Here is a 9,025-nt window from a genome sequence, read left to right as displayed (position 1 = left end):
ATGTCCTGTTGACATGCATCAAGGACAGTAGCAGCTGTCACAGCTATACCACACCATTGTGTACATGATGCAGAAGCGATTGAACCTGATGTTAATGTTTTTAATTGGAAAAATTGTAATCCTAATAAATATGCCAAATGTTTATATTCTGGGAGTTGGCATAAGAGTTATAGCTAGAAGGTGGTTATAATTCAATTTTCAGATAGTAAGAGTAAATTACTTTTTCTTCTGTTTCCAAATGTGTTAATAGTCATGATGGTAAAGCTGGTCAATCATGTTCTTTATTTAAACTATCAACGTGGTACTTCTGGAACGGCATGGTGGGATATTCAGCCAAAAATAAACCTCAATTTGTAATGAGAAAGATGTCAAAAAATCATAATGTTTAATATTTTAATTGAGCCCTCTTTAAAAAAAGCACTTAGTCCTGTATGTTTTTCCAATAGACTAACTGAAATCCATCATATCTTGCAATATTCTGTCTGAAAGTATACGTATATAAGTATTTTTTGATATTTTTTGTCTTCTGTGTTAAACCATATAACCAGAAACCATACATAATTCATATTCATAATGCCTTTTAAAAAAAAATTTAAAATAACTCTGCATCACAGATATTAGAGAATTTTTTTTGTTCAGTTTGAGAGTTCTGATTTGCTGGAAAAATAATAGTATCCATTAATTTAATTCCAGTAAAGCTATTGCATGTATACAAGTATGTGAATAGTTCCAGAAGACATTTATGTTTTGATGCTGATGTATGCCAAAGGTGTAAATTATTGGAATGAAAACGTTTTGTCACCTACTCCGCATCCTAAGAAATGTTGGTAGTCTAATGGTCTTGCTTCTAAGTACATGGGAGAAATGATATGTAAATAGGTTTTAAATGTACTAAAAACTTTTTACCAACAAACTTAATTTCATTTAGGAAAAAAACAAAACACTTTGCTGTTGTTGATGCTGTTGTATCTCTGAGGATGGATGAGACTTACAGTTCTTTTTCCCTTTAAAGAGCCGTGGCCTGTCCGTGAACTTCGATTGGCATAAGAAAGCAGATAGACCAGAATGAGCAAAACTACGGAGTGTTAATAGGTGAGAAGAAACCAAAGATCAGAAAAATAACCGAAAAACGTTAGCTGGTAACTGAATAAGGAAAACGCTCTTCTGAGTCTGGGATTTATTTTCAGACTCGGTGTTGGGGAAGTGTTATGTAACAAATGCTCAAAAAAATGAGGAAAGTTAATTTCTTGTTTCTCCTCGCTACTGGTGATTTGACAGAACGTTACAGTGCTTATGTATGGTTTCAATGTCAGTTTGAATTTAGGAAGTGTAATCATACTTCTTGCTTTTCACTAAGTATTTTCAAGGATTTACAGAATATCAAAGCTGCCAAGCCTGTTTTTCTTTAAAAATAGAAATAATATAGATATATCGTAATTATTAATGCTATTTTAAAAACAAACAAACAAACCCCACAGCCTGAAAATCTTATCTGGACATAAACTGCCATGAAAAACCCCCTAAAAATTTCAACTTCTTGCATTATTGGAATTCCTGTGACTGACTAAATTAGCTACTGATTGGGGAACAGAAATGGAGCCAATAGATTTGTACAACCATTACGCTTGTCTCAGGATGTTGTTTTATTTCCTGCGAATATATAGACCAAGAATTTATTTGATTTTTCAGAATGTCCATTTTCTCTGTGTTACAAGGGTAACTAACAAATATGGAAGCAACTTAAGTAATCAACTCTGTTTATGACCACGACCAAGCTCTGAAACTTTCTGACTCAGTTTATTCTTCTATAAAATGAGTTGACTGCTTCACAAGAATGTTAAGATGTTTAATTAAAGTGTAATTGTTTTGCCTCTGAACTCATCCAGGTCCTGATTCAAGGCACACTGAAGTCAGTGAGGAGCTTTTAATTAATTTCATTGAGCTTTAAATAAGTATACGTGTACGCACACCCTTGCACACTTAAAGGAAGTGTGACCTAAATTTTTGCGGCAGAATTTCTGTGAAGGAGCAGTGTAAGTACTGAAACGGTTTAAGGTAAACTACACTTAGTTTAGTGGAAGTCTTTTTGTAGAAATGAGAAGGGGGTAGTGCAACGGTGGTGATCTCTGGTGCCTGTTGCCATACTAATGTAACTTTAATAGAGTTTCCTAACTTTTGAGTGTGCTGGATCTTGTATAGAAAACTGAAAATCCCATTGTGTCCTGGCAGCTTGCTCAGTTGGTCAGGGGAGGCAATCTCAGACTTCCAAGATAAACACAGTTAACTGAATGTTTATGCAAAAATGATCAGCAATAACACACTTAAAATATAATTAACTTTAAGAGTCGGTGCCAACTTGAGAAAAATAGGAGCATTCACATCTGCTTAGCTGTTTTTTTTCAGGAATGTCTGTAGATGCCAAATAATACTTATTGGTTTATGTGGAATTCATGAAAGGTTTTACTTGACTTCAGAGGTCAGAAACGTCAGGTTTTTTAAACAGAACTTTTATCACTGAAGATTTGGTCAGCAGGTATAGGGGACTCGGCAAAATAAACCTTTCACAATTCACATAAAACTGTTCACAACGGTCTTAATGTTTCACTGTCATGATTCTTAGTTCACTAGCTCTTACAAAATACGTTTTAAACCTTAAAATTCTGTATGCATAATAGCATGTGTGAGGAAATACGGTTTCGGCACCTTGTTTTTAATATATCCATTTCATTCTTCTTTTCTTGGTAGCTGCAATTTTTTACATAACTGCTATAAGCTCCTTCCTTTTGTTGAGAAACTAAATATGCTAGAGATGTACTGTAATTGTACTAACGGGCTGGGAAGTGCAGGAATCTGTCTGCAACTTCAGTAATTCTCTTTCCCCGTTCTGCCTTAAGTTGGTGGTTGTTGCATGCAGTCCTGCTCATGGAAACTTTCTGAAGTGGTCTGGAGTCTTACCGTAGTTTTAAATTGTAGAAGGATCAGCATTGTCTTGAGCATTGTTGTTAATGGTCTCTGAGCTAACACCTTTTGTTATTATTGGTATATATTGGAGTTTGATTAATCAAAATACGTATTGTTGCATCTGCATGATGCCCCCATTCTTAGGGGAGGGATTGCCATTTATCCTGTAAATGCACCGAATTCTACATATATAGTAGAGTTCTTGAAACAATCAGTTTGAAGTATTTAACTTCATTAGTCTTGATCTCTGAATAAATCAAACCTGCCACACAATTCCACATACAGTTTCCCACGTAGCTCAGCTTGGTTGCCTTTAACATATGTGCATTCTCAGTCTTGCCTGTGATTCTTCCAGTTTTCATTGTACTCTGAACTTAATCAGTCCCAGCATTGATTGGGACTTGATATAATCCTTAAAAAACCCCTGTAGTCAGTAGTTTACTTCTCTCCAGCCCATGTGCGTGTGTTTGTACAGTAGTGCTAAAGGGAGATTTCTGCTATCAAACTAAGGACCTCATAGAGGTTTATTTCACAGCTAATATAATTAAGGTAACATTCAAATTTGTGGTTAGGGAGGAAGGAAATTGCATCCCTTTTCCTGAGAAATAGGAAGTCTCTTGAAGGCAAGATTTCCTTCCTTGTAATCCTACTTTACCAAAAAATATGGAAAGCAAAGTATCTGTGGTAAAATTGGTGTGTAATTAGTTAAATTTGTTTTAAACTTGTGAACTTTAAAAGTCCTCTCTTAAAATTGACAAGGATTTTTTTTCCTTCCTCCTCTCTCCATCAGATATCTTTGCAGCATGGTCTTGTTTGGTGACCTAAAGAAGGTAACACAAATCCTTTTCTTGTGCTTTTTGTTTTTAATAAGTCCTTCAGAGAAGAGAAGAACTGGCATACTTTTGCACATATGATTAAAACAGCTATTTAGACCAGTTTATGAAACATCAAGGAAGGTTCTCAAGGAGTATTATTTTATGAAGGTCCTAGGAGCAGGGGTCTCTTGCCCATATTATCCAATAACATTAGTGATTCTAACAGATTGCTGAGGAGGCAAAGGTTTTGTGTTGTAGTTAGTGCAAAAAAAGATTATCAAGGAATATATTCATATTAGACAAATAGCCATTAATTCTTAGTTCAACTTTCAGCAAGAGCTATTAATAAAATTCCTCTTTAAATGGTTTAAAAAATTAAACCATACATTGATTCAAAATGGAAACCACTTCTTTGCTTTCTGATTACGCGGAGCATCCATGGGGAAAGCAGCACAGAAGATTCTTCCTTCCCCCCACCCCACCCCCCCCCAAAGAGGCAAGATAGGTAGGTGTCATAAGGAGTTTATTTATCACATTTTACAGCAAATCTTATTGATGTGTGAGGCCAGAACAATATTTCATGTTGTTGTACAATGGTTAGGCAATTTTGGTAGTCAAGAACTATTAATCTAAGAGTCTGGTCCTAACACTGTACTTTGATACAGTATTGCAAAATATTAAAATGCTAAGTAGTCACCAACCTAATAACAGCTCACGTTTTAATTGCTTTAAAAAAAAAAAAAATAGAGCCATAATCTCTCTATTGTAAAAGATCTGCAGGCACTTTCAGTCTGAAATGTGTATGATCTGGCATTAATGATGTTCAGATGTCAGTATAAATTACAGGGCAGCATAGGTCACGTTTTAAATTGAAAGCTATCTCTAATATGCTAGGCATCTGTAGAAGGATACAAGGATCCTATGTTGATGGGTACCGAAGAAATGCCTATAAATATAATGGTGCTTCAGCGAGTGGAATAGTGGAGAGCAATCCTTTCAGTAGGCATTACTCACGATGTCTGCCATTTCTGGTTAAATATAACAATGCAGTGTGCTTAAGCTGCTGAGAACTTGGTCACTAGACCACAGGCAGTTTGACTCCAAATATGGTACTTCTGTTTTTTGGGGGCTTTGACTGCATGCTTGTGAATTGAAATTAAATGTTATTGTTATTTTAACTGCTTACAGATACTGGAGTTTTGCCTATTCTGATTTTGGACGGTTCTGTAACGGTTTGTGATTGGTTAATAGTGTCACTTGTCTATTTGTTAAAGTCGACTGAAACATCAAATTTTTGCACTAGACACAGTTTAATTTCAAAAATCTGAATACTAGTGCGGTATTAATGAAGCTATTTGGTTGGAAACATACTGAACACTGAAGTGCTTCTCCATTAGCACTGCTGGTAATTCTGAATGTATGCTTGTTCATGCATATTTTTGTTCCTTGTTCCATTTCAAGCCACTTGAGAATTACTGAAGGCGGCAGAAAAAACATCCTGCACTTTGGGCATATACACATACTTGCATCAATTTTGACATTGTACTTCGTTGTGTAGGCATGGTAGGCTGATTGTAGGTTCGTTATGAAGACTGAAACAACTTCTTGCTTCTACAGTCAACTACTTCTTTATCAGTGTTTATGCTTCATGAGTGTAGGGTGTTTATGTCCTGTGTATTAAGTTATTTTTTTAGCCTGTTTAGTTTCTGTAATATAAATAGCAGTCTTCAGTAAAACGCAGTTTTAATGCTAATGATCTATAAGTCTTCAGAGGATTGCGAGTCCAGCATTACCACTTCTTGCAGAGCTTCTTTGAAAACGTGACTTTGGTCGTAAAGCTGATTGACATTACAAGAAAATGAAGTGACCACAATTAATGGTCTCGACCTTCCTTGTGCATGTTTGTGTATTGGCCTTGGTTCGGTTTCTGCAATGATCATAGAATAGACATGCTGCAGGAGGCTCTGTCATTGGTGTCAATAATTAATAGTCCATGATACACATATGATACTTCATAGGTGGAGGTGTTATATGGGTACATAGTTGTACAATGTGTGTAGCGTGCCTACCATATAAAATGGGATAGATAGATTGAAAATAATTTGTTGATTCTTGTAAGCTGGTGGTAAGATTTTTACCTATTATTGGTGCTCTGTTTTTTCACTGGCTTATGATTAAAGTTAAAATCAAACTATGAAAATAAAGCTAATTTCTTAAGAACAAGAAAAGCATCTCGAGTTTGTTATGTCTGTGAGCTGGAAACTTGATTTTCTGTTTCTGAAAAGGTAAACTATTTACAAAGAGATCCATAGAAAGCATTGCCATACGGTTTTGTTTTGATGATGGATGCATGACGCTCTTTTAACAGCAGTAATTCTTTTGTGTGGGACACCTGGTAGTTAAAATCATTTGCTATCTATCATTAGTGCCTAATTTCCTGTCTCAGAGATTTGCAGCTTTGTTATAAATAGGGGAAGAGGTGCATGAGCCTCTGAAAGATGCTCATGATTAGGACAAGAGCAGCACTCCTCAATCCAGCTATTGAAGACCGTCTTGAGTAAAGTATTGTAACGTTCTTTTAGAATTGTTTCGTTGACTGGGATAGAATTTGTGTATAAACTGCTGTAGCTAAGTGTTGTCACTTTTTAAAGAATTTTTGACAAATTCATCTTTGAAGTGTGAATACCTTTGTGAAATGAAAGTCTTTTTTTAAGGTTTTGTTGCTGTTACTACATTTAATTTCAGAGGCTTCAAGTTGACTGACGTGAACTACCTAAAAACCTGCGCTGCCTCTTTTAACTGTATGAGACATGATAGATGTCTTCTCTTTAAGAGGTTGCTGCTGCGGTACAGCAAGAAAAATAATCTGGTTTGTGTGTGCCTGTAGGTCAGGAGGCAAGCCTTAATTTCATAAAAATGGTGATTCTAATGGTAGGATTTTTTTTTTTACAGTCAGCTTGAGCATTGATGTAAGAACTGCTGTAGTATAGTGGGAAGCTTTTTTGAATGCACTTCATTACTGCTTTTGAAGTCCTTTTTGAAGCTCTGAAAGGTGAACCAGCACTGGAAAAAAAAAAACTACTTGTTTTTATAGATTTTTCATGTCTAAATGGCAGTGTTTCGGGCTGTTTCCTGTCCCTCTTCAAGAGGGAGGACTGTGCTGTTTTGTTAAAAATTTAAATCTAACATTTAAGAGATGTGAACATACCACTGGAGTGCCAGGTGTAAATTGACCAAAATCTGACACTGGGGTTCAGATTCTAAAGTCAGCTAAAAGATAATACTGAACACAGAAACGAAGACAAAAAAAAAAAGGTATTAAATATTTCAACTCTTACTGTTCACCTATAAATAGGTAGCTGTTATGAATTCTTCATTGTCATATCCCGCTGGAGATGGGAATTAATCCAGTCTCCAGCTGCCTGTGACTGAAGGTCATGAGTCAGACTGAATTAGAGGAAAATTTGTAGCAGGATTTTGCAGACTCTGGTTCCTGACTTCAGGTTTCAGGCTCCAGCTTGGAAGGTTTTTAAGGCTCTAGCTGTTCGCTGTAAAATGTCATTTGAAAATTAACAAGGCTTAAAGGTGCAGCATCCCCTTGCACTTACAAGCTTCCCAGTATGACCATGTTTTAACCACTGAAGTACTCAATAGTGTAACTGTGGAGGCTAATAGCTTAACCTTGGATAATGATATCATAGAGTTAAAGGGACCTCTTCATGCTGGCTGTTAACTCAATTTGTGTAGTGCAAAGGAAACCTGCAGCGGTTGGTTTTATTCGCGATAACTCCTTATCTGAGCTTTTATAATCCTATCCCATTAATTGAGGTTTTTAGCTGCCTTGAACAGAACCAGCCAGATTCAAGAAAAAAAAAAATTGTAGCTGAACTAACTCCTGTTGGATTTCTTTTGGCTATAACTGGAAATGATACAAGATATTAAAGAGGTAGTCAGCTGTGACTTACATTTTAAAGAGCTTGCCAGATGGCCGCAGTAAGTACCCTAAATTATTAAGACCGAATATGTAAAACATTACCTTTACTGACAGCTTACTGCCTTTTTCTTTTTTTTTCTTAATTTAGGCTGTGCAAATTCCTCAGCTTCACTTTGTTTTTTCCTACACCAGTAAAATGTGGATGTTAGGAATTTCAGCATTACAGAGGACTGCAGTGTTGGGGGGCATATATAATTTGAAGGAACAAAAGCTCGTGTTGCTTTCTCATTGCCTTAAATAAGCATGTCTTTAAAATTAAATGGGATGCTTAAGTAGTTTGCCTTATGCAAAATTTACAAACGTACCAATTTTTAGTGTCTTTTTTCTTTTTCTGTTGGGATGTGACCTTTTTTTGATGGTTTTGTTTTTTTTTTTTTTAAAGGGATGATGGGAGGGGAGTCAGAGTAATATATAATTTCTTTATTATGAACCCATCTGTGGCATTGTCCAGCAGAGAAGCACTTCCAGGTTTTGAATTCATAAGAGTATAGGTGGAAATGAGGCAAATATAGTTATGAATTTGTAATTTTCAGTTGCTGTGTGTTGGAATCCTCCTCTACTGAAAGCATTCAGTCAAAACAATTCTTGCCAGTGAGCTTGAGTTTCCCTAGGAGCTGTTTCCATCTGTTCGTAAAACAGACTAGTTAAACTGAGTTTGAGTACAGATTTCTCCTGTCTATATTTTTTTTAAAGTGAAAACATGGTAGCTGATGTTCTAAATCTAGCTAGGGGAAAAAAAAAAAGGGGGGGGGGGGGCTAACTGCAAAGGCAATATTTTTTCATTACATACTGTTGTGTCCAGGGTCAGTAATCGCAGAGAAAGCCAGTACAATCTTTCAGTTAGTTTTTGGGAGGGATTATGTTGTATTTTCATTATAAACTTCTCAGGACAAGTAACAATGTGGAGAGGTAGGGAAGCATCTCTTAATGCTACTGGAAGAGTTAAAAATACTTAATCCCCTTCTACTTTGGTAACATACTTGTAAAGTAGCCCAGCTGTTTTTCGGTGTAGACATACCTACATTGTCTGGTTGCAAAACCACGTCCAGTTTACTCTCTAACTAACTGCCTTGCTAATCTATAGTGCTTTGCATGAAGGTGATACTTTCACTTTCTTTTGCCAAGGGGACAGGATTGCACATACTCTTCCGCAGCCAAAGAGATCGGTTTGGTAGGCAGACAGACAGGGATCAGAACGGGGATGTCAGGCATGCTTGACTCTGCCCAGTCCACATGCTGGGCCTTAAAGCAGAAG

The 9,025-nt window shown here is 36.3% G+C and overlaps 1 protein-coding gene across 3 annotated transcripts in view; it reads left to right on the top strand.

Moving 5' to 3' along the window:
* Positions 1–1,010: 1,010 nt before the first annotated feature.
* The window catches only part of CTNNBIP1 (catenin, beta interacting protein 1), a 29,331-nt gene continuing 21,316 nt past the window's right edge, over positions 1,011–9,025 (top strand). The window contains exons 1-2 of one of the 3 annotated variants that reach the window (XM_009325198.1): positions 1,061–1,092; positions 3,752–3,791. The gene's annotated coding sequence lies outside the window, so the exon portion shown is untranslated. Of the gene's footprint in view, positions 1,093–1,967; positions 2,034–3,751; positions 3,792–9,025 lie in introns of those variants that run through there. The other 2 variants (XM_009325197.1, XM_009325195.1) reach the window with 2 other exon arrangements.

The sequence above is a fragment of the Pygoscelis adeliae genome, unplaced genomic scaffold, assembly GCF_000699105.1.
Source record: "Pygoscelis adeliae isolate BGI_AS28 unplaced genomic scaffold, ASM69910v1 Scaffold36, whole genome shotgun sequence".
NCBI classification, from domain to species: Eukaryota; Metazoa; Chordata; class Aves; order Sphenisciformes; family Spheniscidae; genus Pygoscelis; species Pygoscelis adeliae.
Note: the sequence above shows the minus strand (reverse complement) of the source record. Positions and strands in the feature narration are given on the sequence as shown.